This window comes from Heptranchias perlo, chromosome 35, assembly GCF_035084215.1.
Source record: "Heptranchias perlo isolate sHepPer1 chromosome 35, sHepPer1.hap1, whole genome shotgun sequence".
Taxonomy (NCBI): domain Eukaryota; kingdom Metazoa; phylum Chordata; class Chondrichthyes; order Hexanchiformes; family Hexanchidae; genus Heptranchias; species Heptranchias perlo.
Genome location: NC_090359.1, coordinates 10,758,636 through 10,774,973, shown reverse-complemented (window position 1 = coordinate 10,774,973; position 16,338 = coordinate 10,758,636). Strand labels below are relative to the sequence as shown.

At 47.7% G+C, this 16,338-nt stretch overlaps 1 protein-coding gene, 1 long non-coding RNA gene and 2 other non-coding genes across 4 annotated transcripts in view; 3 read left to right on the top strand and 1 right to left on the bottom strand.

Moving 5' to 3' along the window:
* The window catches only part of LOC137302350 (uncharacterized), a 413,555-nt gene that overhangs the window by 264,577 nt on the left and 132,640 nt on the right, over nt 1-16,338 (bottom strand). The window lies entirely within an intron of this gene.
* The window catches only part of LOC137302345 (zona pellucida sperm-binding protein 3-like), a 1,023,493-nt gene that overhangs the window by 940,075 nt on the left and 67,080 nt on the right, over nt 1-16,338 (top strand). The window lies entirely within an intron of this gene.
* Nucleotides 6,108-6,179, top strand: trnah-gug (transfer RNA histidin (anticodon GUG)). The gene has a single exon. It is a non-coding gene; the product is annotated as a tRNA-His (tRNA).
* trnaf-gaa (transfer RNA phenylalanine (anticodon GAA)) lies at nt 8,630-8,702 on the top strand. Its single transcript has one exon. It is a non-coding gene; the product is annotated as a tRNA-Phe (tRNA).

The following is a 16,338-nucleotide window of genomic DNA, read 5'->3' as shown; positions in this document are numbered from 1 at the left end:
TCAGTTACTCTGGGAGTGACACAGTCTGTTTCATGACTAGCCGGGGGTGAGAGTAACACCTGGGAGTCAGGCAGGTGTTCAGAAGGGTGTGGGTTCCAGCTCCCGTACCAGCACTGGGACACATGATCCAGACTGACTGTGTCGTTCTGAGAGGGAGCTGCATCGTGAGAGGTGCTGTCCTTTGAATGAGGTGTTTAATGGGGGTCCCTTCTTTCTGCTCCGAGGTATAAAAGATCCCGTGACAATTTGTGAAGAGCCGTGTCTCGTTCCTTGTCTCACTGAGACTCTCAGTTAATTGGTCTGTTCTCTCCACAGATTCGGCCTGACTCGCTGAGTGTTTCCAGAATATTCTGTGAGTGTTTCACTGAGCCTCGGGTTTTACAGTAAATGATAAAAGGATTGTAGTCAAACACTTGGCCATGAGCTGCTGTGTGACCTGTCGGGACATTGTTGCTTTTAGTGCACTGTCCCTTTAAGAGCTGTGGTCTGCCTCATTTCTCAGTGTGATTGTGGGTCTGACACAGAAGCGAGGGAGGAAGCAGCAGCCACAGCCCGGACTGCAGGCAAATTGCGAGGCGGGGACTAAAAATCGATTACGCCCACACCGGGAGTCGAACCCGAGCCGCCTGGGTAAAAGCCAGGAATCCTCACCGCTGGACCACATGAGAACTGAAGGGATGATCAGCAGGAAGGGCACTGAGACTACACCCAGAAGGTTTAATGGAGGTTCACGATTATGACAGGTTTTGATACAGCAAATAAGGAGAAACTGTTTCCAGTGATGGAAGGGTTAATAACCAGAGGACACAGATTTAAGATCAATGGGCAAAAAAGCCACGGGCGGAGGAATGAGGAGAGATTTTTTTACGCAGCGAGTTTTTATGATCGGGAACGCACTGCCTGAAAGGGCGGCGGAAGTGGGTTCAATCGTAACTTTCAAAAGGGAATTGAGTGAATAGTTGACATGAAAAAATTTGGAGAGATATGGGGAAAGAGCAGGGGAGTGGGACTAATCCACTTCCTTCTGTGTTCATCCCTGGAAAAAACTCTCCCCCAGGTCACTTGCAACAGCACTTTCAAATTCCTAACTGTCCAGCCTTTGGCCCTCCATTCACCACGACATTTCTGCAGCTACCCATCTGCTCGATCAGACCCTCACCTCCATCTTTGATGCCCTTCTCCCCATTAAAACCATTACTCTTCTCTCACCCTGGTCGATCCCCCTGGTACTGCCCTCATTTCCACTCCTGTGAGCCCAAGGGACGCAGACTTGAATATTTATGGTGGACAACTGGTTAACCATTCATCACCAGATCTGGCTGGACCACATAAAACACTATCGGGTCCTGCTCTCCTCTGACAAAACTGCTCACTATTCCAGGATCATCCTGGAATGTAAAGATAACCCCTGGCTTCTCTTCTCCACTACAAACCATCTTCTTACACTCCCCTCCCCCCATCTTCTTAAACATCTCAATTAGATCACCCCTTAACCTCCTATACTCAAGGGAATAAAAGTCTCGTCTGGAAGACCTGTCCTCATAATTTAACCCTTTTAGCCCTGATATCATTCTGGTGAATCTGTTCTACACCCAGTCAAGGCCAATATGTCCCTCCTGGGGTACGGTGTCCAGAACTGAACGCAGTACTCCAGATGTGGTTTAACCAGGGCTTTATGCATCTGTATCATAATTTCCACCCTTTGTATTCCAGCCCCTTGAGATGAAGGCTCACATTCCATTAATTATTTTTTGTACCTGTCCACTAGTTTTTAGTGATTTCTGGAGATGGACCCCTGAACCTCTCTGCTCCTCCATAGTTCCTAGTTTCCCGTCATTTAGAAAATACTCTGGTTTATCTTTTTAATGTTCGAAGTGGATTATATCTCACTTCCCTACATTGAACTCCATCTGCCACAGTTTTACCCTCTCATTTAATCATCAATGTCCCTTCACTACTTCCTGCTCCCATCTACACTATTTACTGCGCCACCAAACGTGCTGGTTTAAGGGTGAAAACTGCCCTCCGATTCACTGTAAGTGCAAGAGACAACTTTGTAGATGCCGTGTAGTGTTGCAGACCGGCTCGTTGGACCTGCTCGTTTCATCTCATCTCATTTTCAGCAAACCGGAATATTCCTGAAACAGAGGATGGTGAATCACAGCTCGAGAAACCGATCCCCTCGACCAATGGGGACTGCGCCTTCCAACAAATAGGCATTGATGGGGCAAAGTGAGTCTGCTGCTCAGAAATAATACAGCACAGATCATCACTCGTGCAAGCTTCATACCCTTTAGTTTGGAAAAGTAAACTGATGGGAGACAGCTGCTGTCGTGAATGGGTTTCCAAAACTCAAATCAAATGGATTTGTCCTGTGTTGTGAATTACTATTTGTCTGATTCAGGTCATCAGAGCAGTGGGGACTGCATTTTGTACATTCCGAATACCAATGCCCTGTCACGTGAGCCTGTCGTTCTATTCCCGTTCCAAGTTCTCTTTTAAATTTCGATGACTTCCCCGAAATTTGCTTGGAGGACTGTTCGAATCGCAGTCCAGCCCTTCCCACTGTCGCATCCTCTAAATCTCCACCCAGGATTTTCACTGGTGCAACTTTCATCAACTTGGGCTACTTTTTAATTTCAAAAGTAAAGTGCTGCGGATTCTGGAAATCTGAACTATAAACAGAAAATGCTGGATACACTCAGCCGGTCAGGCAGCATCTGTGGAGCGAGTTCTGATGAAAGGTCATCGACCTGAAACATTCCCTCTGTTTCTCTCTCCACAGAGACTGTCTGACCTGCTGAGAGTTCGCAACATTTTCTGTTTCTACTTTTTAATTTGTTCTTTGTGTCAACTGTGCCGATCCGTGACTCGACCCACTGCGCGGCATCTGGTGGTTTGGATTCAGGGCTCTCACCGCCGCGGTGTGGGTTCGATTCCCGGTCAATGAAATAATTGTCACAAAACAATTGTGAACTTTATTAAATGAACACATGAAAGATGAAAAATTGTTGTAATCGCCATTAATAAAGCGATAACTTTCTGCAGACTGACTGACGGAAATACTAACATGGTTACCCAGTGACACGTGGGGAAGTTATTGTGTTTTGCATGTGATGAACTTTTATCCGTTCTCATTTTAAAGACTGTTTTTTAAGAGTCTGGTTAAAATGTTCAGTGTTTATGAAAACAGGAATGTGGTGCAGCCGTTGTTAAATTCAACAGGAAAAGCCAATTATCTCCCACTTTTCACAAGAGCAAATTCTCAAATAACATTCCCGCCTGGGGTCGAACCAGAGATCTTTCGTGTGCGAAACGAATGTGATAACCGCCACACTCTGGAAACCGCTGCTCATGTTCATTTCATCGCCTGACTTCTCCATGAAACAACATCACTTCTGTCCCACACTAAAAGCTCTCAATCCTTCCCTTTCACAAACATTTCACTGATCAAAACTTCACAAGTCACACAGGAAAAAGTCTTCATTTCCAAATCATTAAACTCCCGAAGGAGCTGCGGGGACAGACTGAGCAAACCTGCGTTCAGTCGTCAAAGGCGGTGTGTGAAGGGTGTGGGTGTGTTGTCATCCTGAGAGACAGCGACAGGCCCGTGACACAGAGCGAAGGCAGGAACTGAGAAATGTGGCCATTCAGGTCCATAAATAGGCAGACACTCAGTCCCAGTCATTCATTCCGACACACGGTCCGGTAGTTAGTCAGTCAGTCGGGTCGGGAGGCCTGCAGACAGCAAACAAAGAGCCAGAGAATAAAGCAGAGACTCAATCAGACGGATAAACCGGGAGACAGACAGACAGACAGTGAAGCGGGCGGGGACTCAGCCCTGTAGATAAGCAGACTGAATCCTTTGCCTTTGTCCCTGATTTGTCAGTAATAATTTAAAACCGCTTCTGGTTCGGTCCCTTCCTTTAATCCTGGACAGCAGCAGTGACAAAAACTTTGTGGATTTGAGGGTTGAGCCGAATCCGAGTCAGTTCCCGGTCCCCGGGAGAAATTCCCCAATTCCTGGGCACTTTGTATCAAGCAGCAGTTTGCAGCAAAAAGTGTTATTCATGGGAGTAGTGGGACTGAGAAATATTTAAACAGCCGACACCCTGTAAAACAGAGCTCCAAGTATCGGTTTAAATAAAGCCCAGAACTGACAGAGCGGAGGGCAGATGAGGATTGAATTAAATCCCAATTCACTGAATCTAAACAAGGTTTAAAGAAGTGAATCTGTCCGGAGTGGGATTCCTGGGCCTGTGTGTGAGCTGCACCTGGATCGGTCCCGTTCAGTAAAGAGAGACCGGCAGGCGGCTCCCAGACACGGCTCAGGCCGGGACCGGCAGCTCTCGGCCGGCAGCGGCTGGATCAGAGAGCGGGGATCCTGAGCTGTTGTTGAGGCGGTCTGGCTGCTGCTGCTTCCGCCTCTCGCCCCCCGAGAGTCCCGGCGGCGGTCGGAACCGATCTCCCTCCTCTGGATCCGGATCCACCTCCTGTCGCAACTGACAGCGTCTGATTCCCGATCAGAAAACTGCGAGTTCAAATCAGGTCGGGATCACAGCATTTTCACAGTGGCTCAGGGTCCTGGGACTGGTTTTATATCAGTGTTTGAGGGATGGGCTGTTCAGGTTTTATGCTATAATAATAATCAGAATTAAGTTTGGTGCTTAAAATACTTTTTTTTCCTGTTACTTACTATTTACACACTCATCAGTTTCAGACAGAAATGGGTAACAATGTTTCAGGGATGTGATGTGCAGCCTCATCTCCCATCCTTTAAGTCCAAGGTCGCAGACTTGAAAATTTATGGCGGACAACTGGTTCAGCCATTCATCGCCAGATCTGGCGGGAACACTGAAACACCATCAGGTCCTGCTCTCTGCCAAAACTGCTCAATATTCCAGGATCATCCTGGAATGTAAAGATAACCCCGGCTTCTCTTCACTGCAAAACGGTTTCTTAAACCCCTCTCCCCTGCCCCTCCACCCTCACCTCCAACAACAAGTGCGAGGAGCTCATGGATTTCTTTGTCACTAAGACTGGGACCATCCGTTCAGCTGCCTCTGCCGTTTCCCTCCCTTCCCCCACCCACAAGCTAAACTTCCCCTAAGGTTCCCCCTGCCCCAGCCCTGAACTCACATCTTTCTCTAGTTTCTCTCCTATCTCCCTTCTTGCCCTCTCTGAGCTCATCTTGACCATGAGACCCACCCCCTACTCCTTCGACCCTATTCATACCAAACTACTGACCACCCAACTTCCCTTCCTGGCCACCATGTTAGCCCAATATTGTTAACGGTTCCCTCTCCTCAGGTACTGTCCCCCTCCCCTTCAAATCTGGCGTCATCACCCCCTCCTCAAAAAACTCACCCTTGACCTCTCGGTCCTTGCAAACTACCGCCTCCATCTCCAACCGAGTTGAAAAGTGGGATCATTATATCAAATCGAGAGACTTTTCACCTCCCCCTCCAAATATTCAAACCACCGTTCAGGAGGAGAACCCCTCTGCTCGCTGACCGACATTGGTTCCCAGTCCACCAACATCTCAAATTTTAAATTCTCCTCCTCGTGTTCAAATCCCTCCATGACCTCGCCCCTCCCTATCTCTGTAACCTCCTCCACCCCTACAACCCTCCGAGATCTCTGAGCTCCTCCAATTCAGGCCTCTTGCGCATCCACGATTTTCATCGCTCCACCATTGGCGGCCGTGCCTTCAACCGACTGGGCCCAAAGCTCTGGATTTCCCTCCCGAAACCTCCCCGCCTCTCTACCTCTCTCTCCTCCCTTAAGATGCTCCTTAAACGCTCTCTACTTGCTTAAAAACTGTTTAATCTTCAACCTTTTCCAGTTCTGACGAAGGGTCATCGACCTGAAACGTTAACTCTGTTTCTCTCTCCACAGACGCTGCCTGACTTGCTGATTATTGACAGCATTGTCTGTTTTTATTTCAGCTTTCCAGCATCTGCAGTATTTTGCTTCTAATATCTCCTTCTGTGGCTCGGGGCCAAATATTGTTTGAAAAAGCTCCTGTGAAGCGCCTTGGGACGTTTTGCTACCTTAAAGGCGCAATTTAAATAGTTCGGGCAGATCCCTTGCCACTGACGTGTGGCGCCGTGATCGTATAGTGGTTAGTACTCTGCGTTGTGGCCGCAGCAACCTCGGTTCGAATCCGAGTCACGGCATAGTGTGCGCTGCTTCTTTTATTCTTTCCCGCGCTTGCGAATATAATGCAATAATATATCAATATTTAATAAATGAAAAAAACATTTTTTGGTGGTGTTGAAAACCTATTTATTCCATCAAATCCCAGCACTCTCACATGCCTGTACTTGATGTTCCACAGTTCAAACCCGCCTCTTCTCCCAGCTTTTTCTTCCTTCCACAATCAATCGGCCGCCTTTACTTTCCTCCTTCCATTTCATGGACACTTTCCTGCGGCATTGCCGACTCTAACATTCACTTTCACGATCTCACTCCTTTAAGTTTGTTCTGCTCCGACCGCTGTTTCTATTGGGCACATGTCCGATTCTCACCAATGTTCATTTGTGCCTTGAAACCAGTCGATACATTTCGATCTGCGTGACCGCTCGACAGACAAACACGACGAAAGCAGGGCTGGTCTCTGGAAAGACAGCCGCCCGAATGTTCACGAAATTTACTTGGTGAGTCTTGTGATCCAGGGGATGGTAACTGAAGAACTGGTTTTTGTTTTGATGCTTGTTGGCTCTTTTCTCTCAGCAGTTGAGTTGCGTGAGCGACGGGCAGCGCGACAGAGCTGCGAATGGAGGTTGAAAGGTTCACATTTGGCAAGTTGGGGCGGTGCAGTAAGATCGGAAGTGTTCCGCCTTGATCTTAATAGTTCTGTTGATACGTGCGATTGAATCGAGTAGAGGATAAATGTAAAGAGCGCCTGTGGGGAAAAAGGAACGATTACAGGCCATGAGCGGAAGGTCTTTCAAATTCTCGTGGCGCAGGACGCTGTGTGCGGAAACGGCAGATTTTAAAGCGCGTGTGTCGGAAAGTAAAGTGCGATCTTGTGTGTGAGAAGAGCACAAGAAAGTTGTGCTTGAAGCTGCGCCCTTGAGGCAAGTTGCAGGTTGTCAGGAAAACTGCTAGAGTGACAGCTCAAAATAAACCCAGAAACTGCTGGTAACACTCAGCAGGTCAGGTAGTATCTGTGGAGAGATTCTCAAGTATTTATCCAATTCTCCTTTTAAAGTTACGATTGAATCGAGCTCCACAATCCTTTAAGGCAGTGCGTTCCAGATCATAACAATTCGCTGTGTAAAAAAATCTCCTTATTTCCCTTCTCGTTCTTTCGCCAATTATCTTAAATCTGCGTCCGTTGGTTGCCGACCCTCCCGCCAGTGGGTGAAGTTTCTCCTTATTTACTCGATCAAAACCCCTCTTAATTTTGAACACGTGGATTACTTCTACCCTTAACCTTCATTGCTCGAAGCAGAACAATCCCAGGTTCTCGAGTCTCTCCACACAACTAAACCCCATCCCTGGTATAATTCTGGGAAATCTCCTCTCCATCCTCTCCAAGACCTTTACATCCTTAATAAATTATAGTGCCCAGAATTGGACAAAATACTTCATATGAGGCCTGAACATTGATTAATAAACGTTTAACATAACTTCCTTGCTTTTGTACTCTTATTTCTCTATTATTAAGCCAAGGAACCGGATGCTGTTTGAACGGTTTCACCAACTTGTGCTGCCACATTCAAAGATGTTGATGAAAATTCCCAGGAACACATTGGGTGAGATCGGATAACACAGCACCGGCTGGGGATGGTGGAGAGAGACAGAGACACGGGTTGTGATCTGTAACTTTTTATAAACACTTCAGTTTATTTCACTCCGTGTCCAACACCGTGCGATCTCCCCTGGTGTGTCAGCTTTCTGTGTTCATACAGTGTAATGTATTGAATTGTCTCTTGGATCACACGGGGTGGTAGACGGAGGTCTGTGTGCGGAGGGTTCGGGGGGTGAGCTCTGATTCCCGCCCTCTTCTGGATTGAAAGGAGAAAAGAATGAATGAGAGAGAGAAGCGATGTGGGAGAAGGGATGATGGAAGAATTTGTCCATGAACCTGATTAAAGTGGCCCAAAAACAAGATAATATTAAGATATCTTCAGCAGAACATTAATACAAGCTGTAAAACAAAAACAAAAAACTGCAGATGCTGGAAATCTGAAGTAAAAACAGAAAATGCTGGAAATACTCAGCAGGTCAGGCAGCATCTGTGGAGAGAGTTCTGATGAAAGGTCATCGACCTGAAAGGATGTTTCTCTCTCCACAGATGCTGCCTGACCTGCTGAGTGTTTCCCGCATTTACTGTTTTTATTATTAATATAACCTGAGCTCTGTGGAGCGTTTGTTGGTCGATTCACTGATAAAGCTGGGAATTGAGGGGAAGCTGGTTCATGGCGAACCCCAGCTCTGAATCCCCCCGGCAGAGAGTTCAAGGAATGTTTAATATAAATGAGATTCAACGAGAGTCTCAGAAAATCTCTCCTTGATGGTCGGCCTCATTCTCCCGAAGTGAGGAATGAGCGGGAGGGGCAATTCCACCCGGGGTTATATTTTATTCCAAGAGGGTGATCAAAAGGAAATTAAGAGTGGGGCCGAAATAGCTCAGTTGGGAGAGCGTTAGAGTGAACATCTCAAGGTCCCTGATTTGATCCCGGGTTTCGGCAGTTTTGGGTTATTTTGTTTCTTCTTCGGGCCGATTCTCGAACATTTATTTGCACTGACATTTTTACCCGACACTGAACGGTTGGGGATGGAATAGAGAGACATCAAGGATGTCTGTATTTAGCTTTTATTTGTCTATTTCCTTCTGCCTTTCTCTCTGGTTTTTGTCTCTCTCGGTGCCCGATGAACATTTGATTTGATGCATTTGTCCGAAACTGATGCCTTTTCCACATCTCAGGGCGGTCAGACACGCTCTGTCTGTCTGTTACTGCTTGTGACCATTAATGGGAACAGGCCGCGAGTTAAACATTTATCAGCAAACCGCCAGAGAGATAACACAGCGGGAATAAAACACATTGCCTCACATTGTTAGACACCGAGTGACACAGATTGTAATGTGTGTCAGTAAACAGACCCGGAAAACAGAGTCCGAGAAAGGAAAGAAATAGAGAGATAGAAAAGATTCATAAAAAGAAAGAAAACGCTTTCTCCACCCCAACAACAACAACTTGCATTGATATCGCGCCTTTTACGGAGTAAAACGTCCCAAGGCGCTTCACAGGAGCGATTATCAAACAAAATGTGACACGGAGCCACATAAGGAGATATTGGGACAGGTGAGGTAGGTTTTAAGTGTCTTAAGGGAGGAGAGAGAGGCAGAGAGGCGGGAGGTTTAGGGAGGGAAATCCAGAGCTTTGGGCCCAGACGGTTGAAGGCACGGCCGCCAATGGTGGAGCGATGAAAATCGTGGATGCGCAAGAGGCCTGAATTGGAGGAGCTCAGAGATCTCGGAGGGTTGTCGGGGTGGAGCAGGTTACAGAGATAGGGAGGGGCGAGGTCATGGAGGGATTTGAACACGAGGATGATAATTTAAAATTTGAGATGTTGGTGGACTGGGAGCCAATGTAGGTCAGTGAGCAGAGGGGTTCTCCTCCTGAACGGTGGTTTGAATGTTCGGGGGGCGGGGCTGTGATCAATATCTCGATTTAATATAATGATCCCACTTTTCAACTACCCCGAATTATTACAATGCTGACCTGGAACAATCTAGAACATACCGCAAAACAAGACATTATGTTCAAAGGTCACTTTAGCAAGGAGTTTAGAAGATTCTTCTAAGAAGGAGAAGGCTCAAGAAATGGACTGTGAACATTTCATGACGGCCTATTTATTTGTGTCCAGGGAGAGGGATGAGACACATGAAATGTTTCACACATTTCAAATCTCCGCGGTCAGACTGCCGATTGTTTATTGATCAGGAAGATGGCTGGTAATAATCTGAGACCCAGTGAAGAGGTGAGAACAGAGCAGCAGGGAATGATCCCAGAACAATAGGAGCCAGCAGCTCACCGTCTGGTCCCTGTGTCAGGGACAATACACAACACCTCAGCTCCAGACCAGGAACAGAGAGCTGCTGTTAACGTGGCCCAGCCCTCGCAAACTGCTGGAACTGTGGGATGGAAATCAGACTTTGGGTCTCGGAGGCTGCTTTAGGGGCTCAGTGGCTCTTCGAAAGAATAATTTCCATTAAAGAGCAGGGCTCTGCTCAATCACAGACTGATACTGTACAGTACATGGCAGAGTAAAGCTCCCTCGACACTGTGCCATCAAACATTCCGGGGGCAGGTGCATCAAGGGTTAAATGAAGATTAAATCTCCCTCCACACAGTCACAGAGGATGTCATTTGTGACTTTGACAAGGGCCGTTTCAGTACAGTGGCAGGAGTGGAAACCTGATTGGAGGGATTCAAACATGGTGTTGTGGGAAAGATGGACATGGATTTGGGAGGTGACAAGACTTTGGAGAGGAAAGGGAGGTGGGAGATGGGGTGGTAGTTTACAAGGACACAGGGGTCAAGGGTGGGTCTTTTGAGAAGGAGGGTGATGACGGCAGATTTGATGGGGAGGGGGACAGTACCTGAGGAGAAGAGACCATTAACAATGTCAGCTAACATGGGGCCAGGAAGGGAGGTTGTGTGGTCAGCAGATTGTTGGGAATAGGGTTGAGGGAGCAGGAGGTGGGTCTCATGGTCAAGATGAGCTCAGCGAGGGCATGAGGGGAGATAGGAGAGAAACTTGGTGAGCTCGGGGAAGGGAGGGGAGCGGCAGAGGCAGCTGAATGGATGGTCTCAATCTCAGTGACAAAGAAGTCCATGAGCTCCTCGCACTTTTTGTTGGAGGTGAGGGTGGAGGAGTGAGGGGAGTGGGGTTTAAGAAGACGGTTTGTAGTGGAGAAGAGAAGCCGGGGGTTATCTTTACATTCCAGGATGATCCTGGAATAGTGAGCAGTTTTGTCAGAGGAGACAGGACCCGATAGTGCTTTATGTGGTCCAGCCAGATCTGGCGATGAATGGCCAAAGCAGTTGTCCACCATAAACTTTCAAAGCTGTGTCCCTTGGACTTAAGGAAGCAGAAATGAGGGCAGACCCAGGGGGATTGACCAGGGTGAGGGAGAGTGATGGCTTTAATGGGTACAAGGGCGTCAAAGGTGGAGGTGAGGGTGTGATTGAGCAAATCAGTAGCTGCAGAAATGTCGTGGTGAATGGAGGGACAAAGTCCAGAGAGTTGGGAATTTGAAAGTGCCTTTGTAAGTGACCTGGGGGAGGGTTTTTTCCAGGGATGAACACAGAAGGAAGTGGGTTAGTCCCACTCCCCGGCTCTTTCCCCACAGCCCTGCAATTTATTACACGTCAACTATTTATCCAATTCCCTTTTGAAAGTTACTATTGAACCTGCTTCCACCTCCCTTTCAGGCAGTGCATTCCAGATCATAACAACTCGCTGTGTAAAAAAATCTCTCCAAATCCCCCAATGATTTCTTTCAATTTATCTGAAATCTGTGTCCTCTGGTTATTAACCATTCCATCACTGGAAACAATTTCTCTTTACACACTCTGTCAAAACCTTTCATAATTGTGAATACCTCCTTTGAATCGTCCGTTAACTTTCCGGTTGTAGTCTCAGTGCCCTTCCTGCTGGGGCTTTATTTCAGTTCCCATGTGGTCTAGCGGTTAGGATTCTTGGTTTTTACCCAGGTGGCACGGCTTCGATTCCCGGTGTGGGAATAGTTAACTTTTAGTTTCAGCCTCCCAATTTGCCTGCAGTCCAGGCTGTGGCTGCTGCTTTCTCTCTCATTTCTGTGTCAGTCCCACAATCACACTGAGAAATGAGGCAACAGTGCACCAAAAACTGAAGGGAAGCAAGCAACAATGTCACGACAGGTTGGGCAGCAGCTCATGGCCAAGTGTTTGACTACAGTCCTTTTATTATTTACTGTAAAGCCCGAGTCTGAGTGAAACACACACAGAACATTCGGGAAACACTCAGTGAGTCGGGCCCCATCTGCGCAGAGAACGGACCAATCAACTGAGAGACTCAATGAGACGAGGAGCGAGACACGGCCCCCTGTGAGAAACAAGGAACTTGCATTTGTATAGCACCTTTCACATCCTCAGGACATCCCAACGCACTTCACTAGAAGTTCAGTCACTATCGTTTTTAAGAGAAGGTAGCAGACAAGTTGTGTACAGCAAGATCCCACAAACAGTGATGAGATATTGAGCCGATCTCCTGTTTGTTGGGTGCTGATGGTCGAGGGAAGAATGTTGGCCAGGACACCGGGAGAACTCCCTGCTCTTCACAAATTGCCACGGGATCTTTTACACCTCGGAGCAGATAGAAGGGACCCCCATTAAACACCTCATTCAAAGGACAGCACCTCTCACGATGCAGCTCCCTTTCAGCACGACACAGTCAGTCTGGATCATGTGTCCCAGTCCTGGAACTGGAGCTGGAACCCACACCCTTCTGAACACCATCCTGACTCTCTGGTGTTACTCTCACCCCCGCCTGGTCATGAACCAGACTGTGCCACTCCCAGAGTAACTGATGACCACAGCCTCAGCCCTGGGTCCCGGTCTGCACCATAACCGCAGCCTGTTACCGCTCATAGAAAGTGGCGTGGGATTCCTGAGTTCATTCTGTGATGTGCATTGGGGGAGTGGGACTACATGGATTGATCTTGCATGGAGCCGGTAAGGACTCGATGTGCCAAATGGCCTCCTTCCATGCTGTGACCTTTCTATGATTCTCTGATTCCATGTGGGTGGAGAGGGTTACAAGGAAGTGATCAGAGATGGCCTTATCCATGATTGACACGATCAGGAGAAGAGAGACCACGTGAGATGGCAAGGTCGAGGGGGTGGCCATGAATATGGGTCGGGGAGTTTCTATGCAGGGAGAGATTAAGGGAGGATAAAGTATCACACAATAGACTTGTTAGCAAAATTGAAGCCCATGGGATTAAACGGACAATGGCAGCATGGATACAAAATTGGCTAAGGAGCAGAAAACAGAGAGGAGTGGTGAACGGTTGTTTTTCAGACTGGAGGCAAGTATACAGTGGTGCCCCCCAGGGCTCGGTATTAGGGCCACTGCTCTTTTTGATATATATTAATGACCGGGACTTGGGAGTACAGGGTATAATTTCAAAGTTTGCAGATGACACGAAACTCAGAAATGTAATAAACAATGTTGAGGATGGTAACAGACTTCAGGAGGACATAGACAGACTGGTGAAATGGGCAGATGAAATTTAATGCAGAGAATTGTGAATTGATACATTTTGGTAGGAAGAATGAGGAGAGGCAATTTAAACGAAATGGCACAATTTTAAAGGGAGTGCAGGAATCGAGAGAACTGGGGGTGTAGTTACACAAATCTTGGAAGGTGGCAGGACAAGTTGAGAAGGCAGTTAAAAAAGCAAATGGGGCCCTTTGCTTTATTAATTGAGGCATTGAATACAAAAGCAAGGAATTGATACAAAACCTTTATAAAACACTGGTGAGGCCTCAGCTGGAGTATTGTGTTTAATTCTGGGCACGTAACATGAAGAAGGATGTCAATGCCTTAGAGAGGGTGCAGAGGAGATTTATTAGAATGGTACCAGGGATGAGGGACTTCAGTTATGTGGAGAGACTGATTAAAGTTCCATCTGAACTGCCCCATCAAACACTCCCAGGACAGGTACAGCACGGGTTAGATGCAGAATGAAGCTCCCTCCACACTGTCAAATCAAACACTCCCAGGGCAGGTAAAACACGGGTTAGATACACAGTAATGCTTCCTCTACTCTGTGCAGTTTATATCTCGCCTCAGATTTCAGATAAAAGGTTGGTTTCCTGGACACTCTGCTGGTGTCTCTCTGTCTCTCTGCACTCAGTTACACCGCTCTCCACCTCCCTCTGCTGGTGTCTCTCTGTATCTCTGTACCCAGTTGCACCGCTCTCTACCTCCCTCTGCCGGTGTCTCTCTGTATCTCTGTACTCAGTTACACCGCTCTCTACCTCCCTCTGCTGGTGTCTCTCTGTATCTCTGTACTCAGTTACAGCGCTCTCTACCTCCCTCTGCTGGTGTCTCTCTGTATCTCTGTACTCAGTTACACCGCTCTCTACCTCCCTCTGCTGGTGTCTCTCTGTATTTCTGTACTCATTTATACCGCACTCTACCTCCCTCTGCTGGTGTGTCTCTGTATCTCTGTAATCAGTTACACCGCTCTCTACCTCCCTCTGCTGGTGTCTCTCTGTATTTCTGTACTCATTTATACCGCACTCTACCTCCCTCTGCTGGTGTGTCTCTGTATCTCTGTACTCAGTTACACCGCTCTCTACCTCCCTCTGCTGGTGTCTCTATGTATCTCTGTACTCAGTTACACCGCTCTCTACCTCCCTCTGCTGTTGTCTCTCTGGATCTCTGTACTCAGTTACACCGCTCTCTACCTCCCTCTGCTGCTGTCTCTCTGTATCTCTGTACTCAGTTACACCGCTCTCTACCTCCCTCTGCTGGTGTCTCTCTGTATCTCTGTACTCAGTTACACCGCTCTCTACCTCCCTCTGCTGGTGTCTCTCTGCATCTCTGTACTCAGTTACACCGCTCTCTACCTCCCTCTGCTGGTGTGTCTCTGTATGTCTGTACTCAGTTACACCGCTCTCTACCTCCCTCTGCTGGCGTCTCTCTGTATCTCTGTACTCAGTTACACCGCTCTCTACCTCCCTCTGCTGGTGTCTCTCTGTATCTCTGTACTCAGTTACACGGCTCTCTACCTCCCTCTGCTGGTGTCTCTCTGTATCTCTGTACTCAGTTACACCGCTCTCTACCTCCCTCTGCTGGTGTCTCTCTGTATCTCTGTGCTCAGTTACACCGCTCTCTACCTCCCTCTGCTGGTGTCTCTCTGTATCTCTGTACTCAGTTACACCGCTCAGTCTGTCCCCGCAGCTCCTTCGGGAGTTTAATGATTTTGAAATTAAGTCTTTTTCCTCTGTGACTTGTGAAGTTTTGGTCAGTGAAATGTTTGAGAAAGAGATGGAATGAGAGCTTTAAGTGTGGGACAGAAGTTGTTTAACGGAGAAGGCACACGATGCCTTAAATTGAGCAGTGGTTTCCCGAGTGCAGCGGTTATCATGTTTACATCACTCATGAAAAGTCTCTGATTCAATCCCGGGCGGGACCATTATTTGGGAAATTGCTCCGCGTGAATCTCCAGGATGAGTTTCTTCTCCTGTGAAAAGCGGGCGATAATTGATTTTTCCTGTTAAATTTGGCAACCGCTGCACCACATTCCTTTCAGGGAGAAGGGATGATGGAAGAAAGTGCCCATGAACCTGATTAAATGAGGCCAAACACAAGATAATATTAAGATATCATCAGCTGAACATGAACATAACCTGAGCTCCGAGATCTGACCGGGTCCCATTCCCCCAGAGGGAGGAATGAGCGGGAGGGGAAATTCCACCCGGTTTATATTTTTGTCCAAGGTGATGTCACAAAATCCAATTTACAGTTGAGCCGAAATAGTTGAGTTTGGAGAGCGTGAGATTGAAGATCTGAAGGTCTCTGGGTTTGATTCTGTGTTCGGTGATTTTTGTTGCTCTGTTCTCGTTCTTTGAGTCGATTCTCGCATTTATTTCACTGAAATTTTAACCGGCACAGAAAGGTTGGGGAAGAAATAGACAGGCATCAAGAATGGGAAATATTGATAGTGTCTTTATTGAGTTTTTATTTCTCTTTTCTCTTCTGCCTTTTTCTCTGGAATTTGTCTCTCTCGGTGCCGGGAGACCATTTGATTTGAGGAATTTGTCCTAAACTGATGTCTTTTCCACATCTCGGGGCGGTCAGACCCGCTCTGTCTGTTACTACTTGTGACCATTGACGGGAACAGGCCGCGAGTTAAACGTTTATCAGCAAACCGACAGAGAGATAACACAACGGGAATCAAACCCATTGGGCATGATTTTATCGGGGATGGGGGTCACGGGGGTCATGAGGTCATGGGTGGGTCACTCATCGGGGGCATCGGCGAGTCAGTCATCGGGGGTCGGGGGTCATCGCGGGGGTCGGAGATCATGGGTTTTGTCGCTCGTGCAGGGGTGTCGGTGATTTGGAGGGGGTCGGCCGATCGCCTGTGTGGGATCACGGCCGGTTGGCTTGTTGGGCCAGGGGGAAGCACTCCTGCTCCTCCGGGCCCACAAGCTGTGCGATAAAGGCATTTACCTGCTGTTTCGGGCCTTCTCGCCTCCTCTCATGTGGTGTGAAGGAGAAGGCCCAGGAATCCCGGCCCCCAAGAGTTTAAAATAAAAAAGC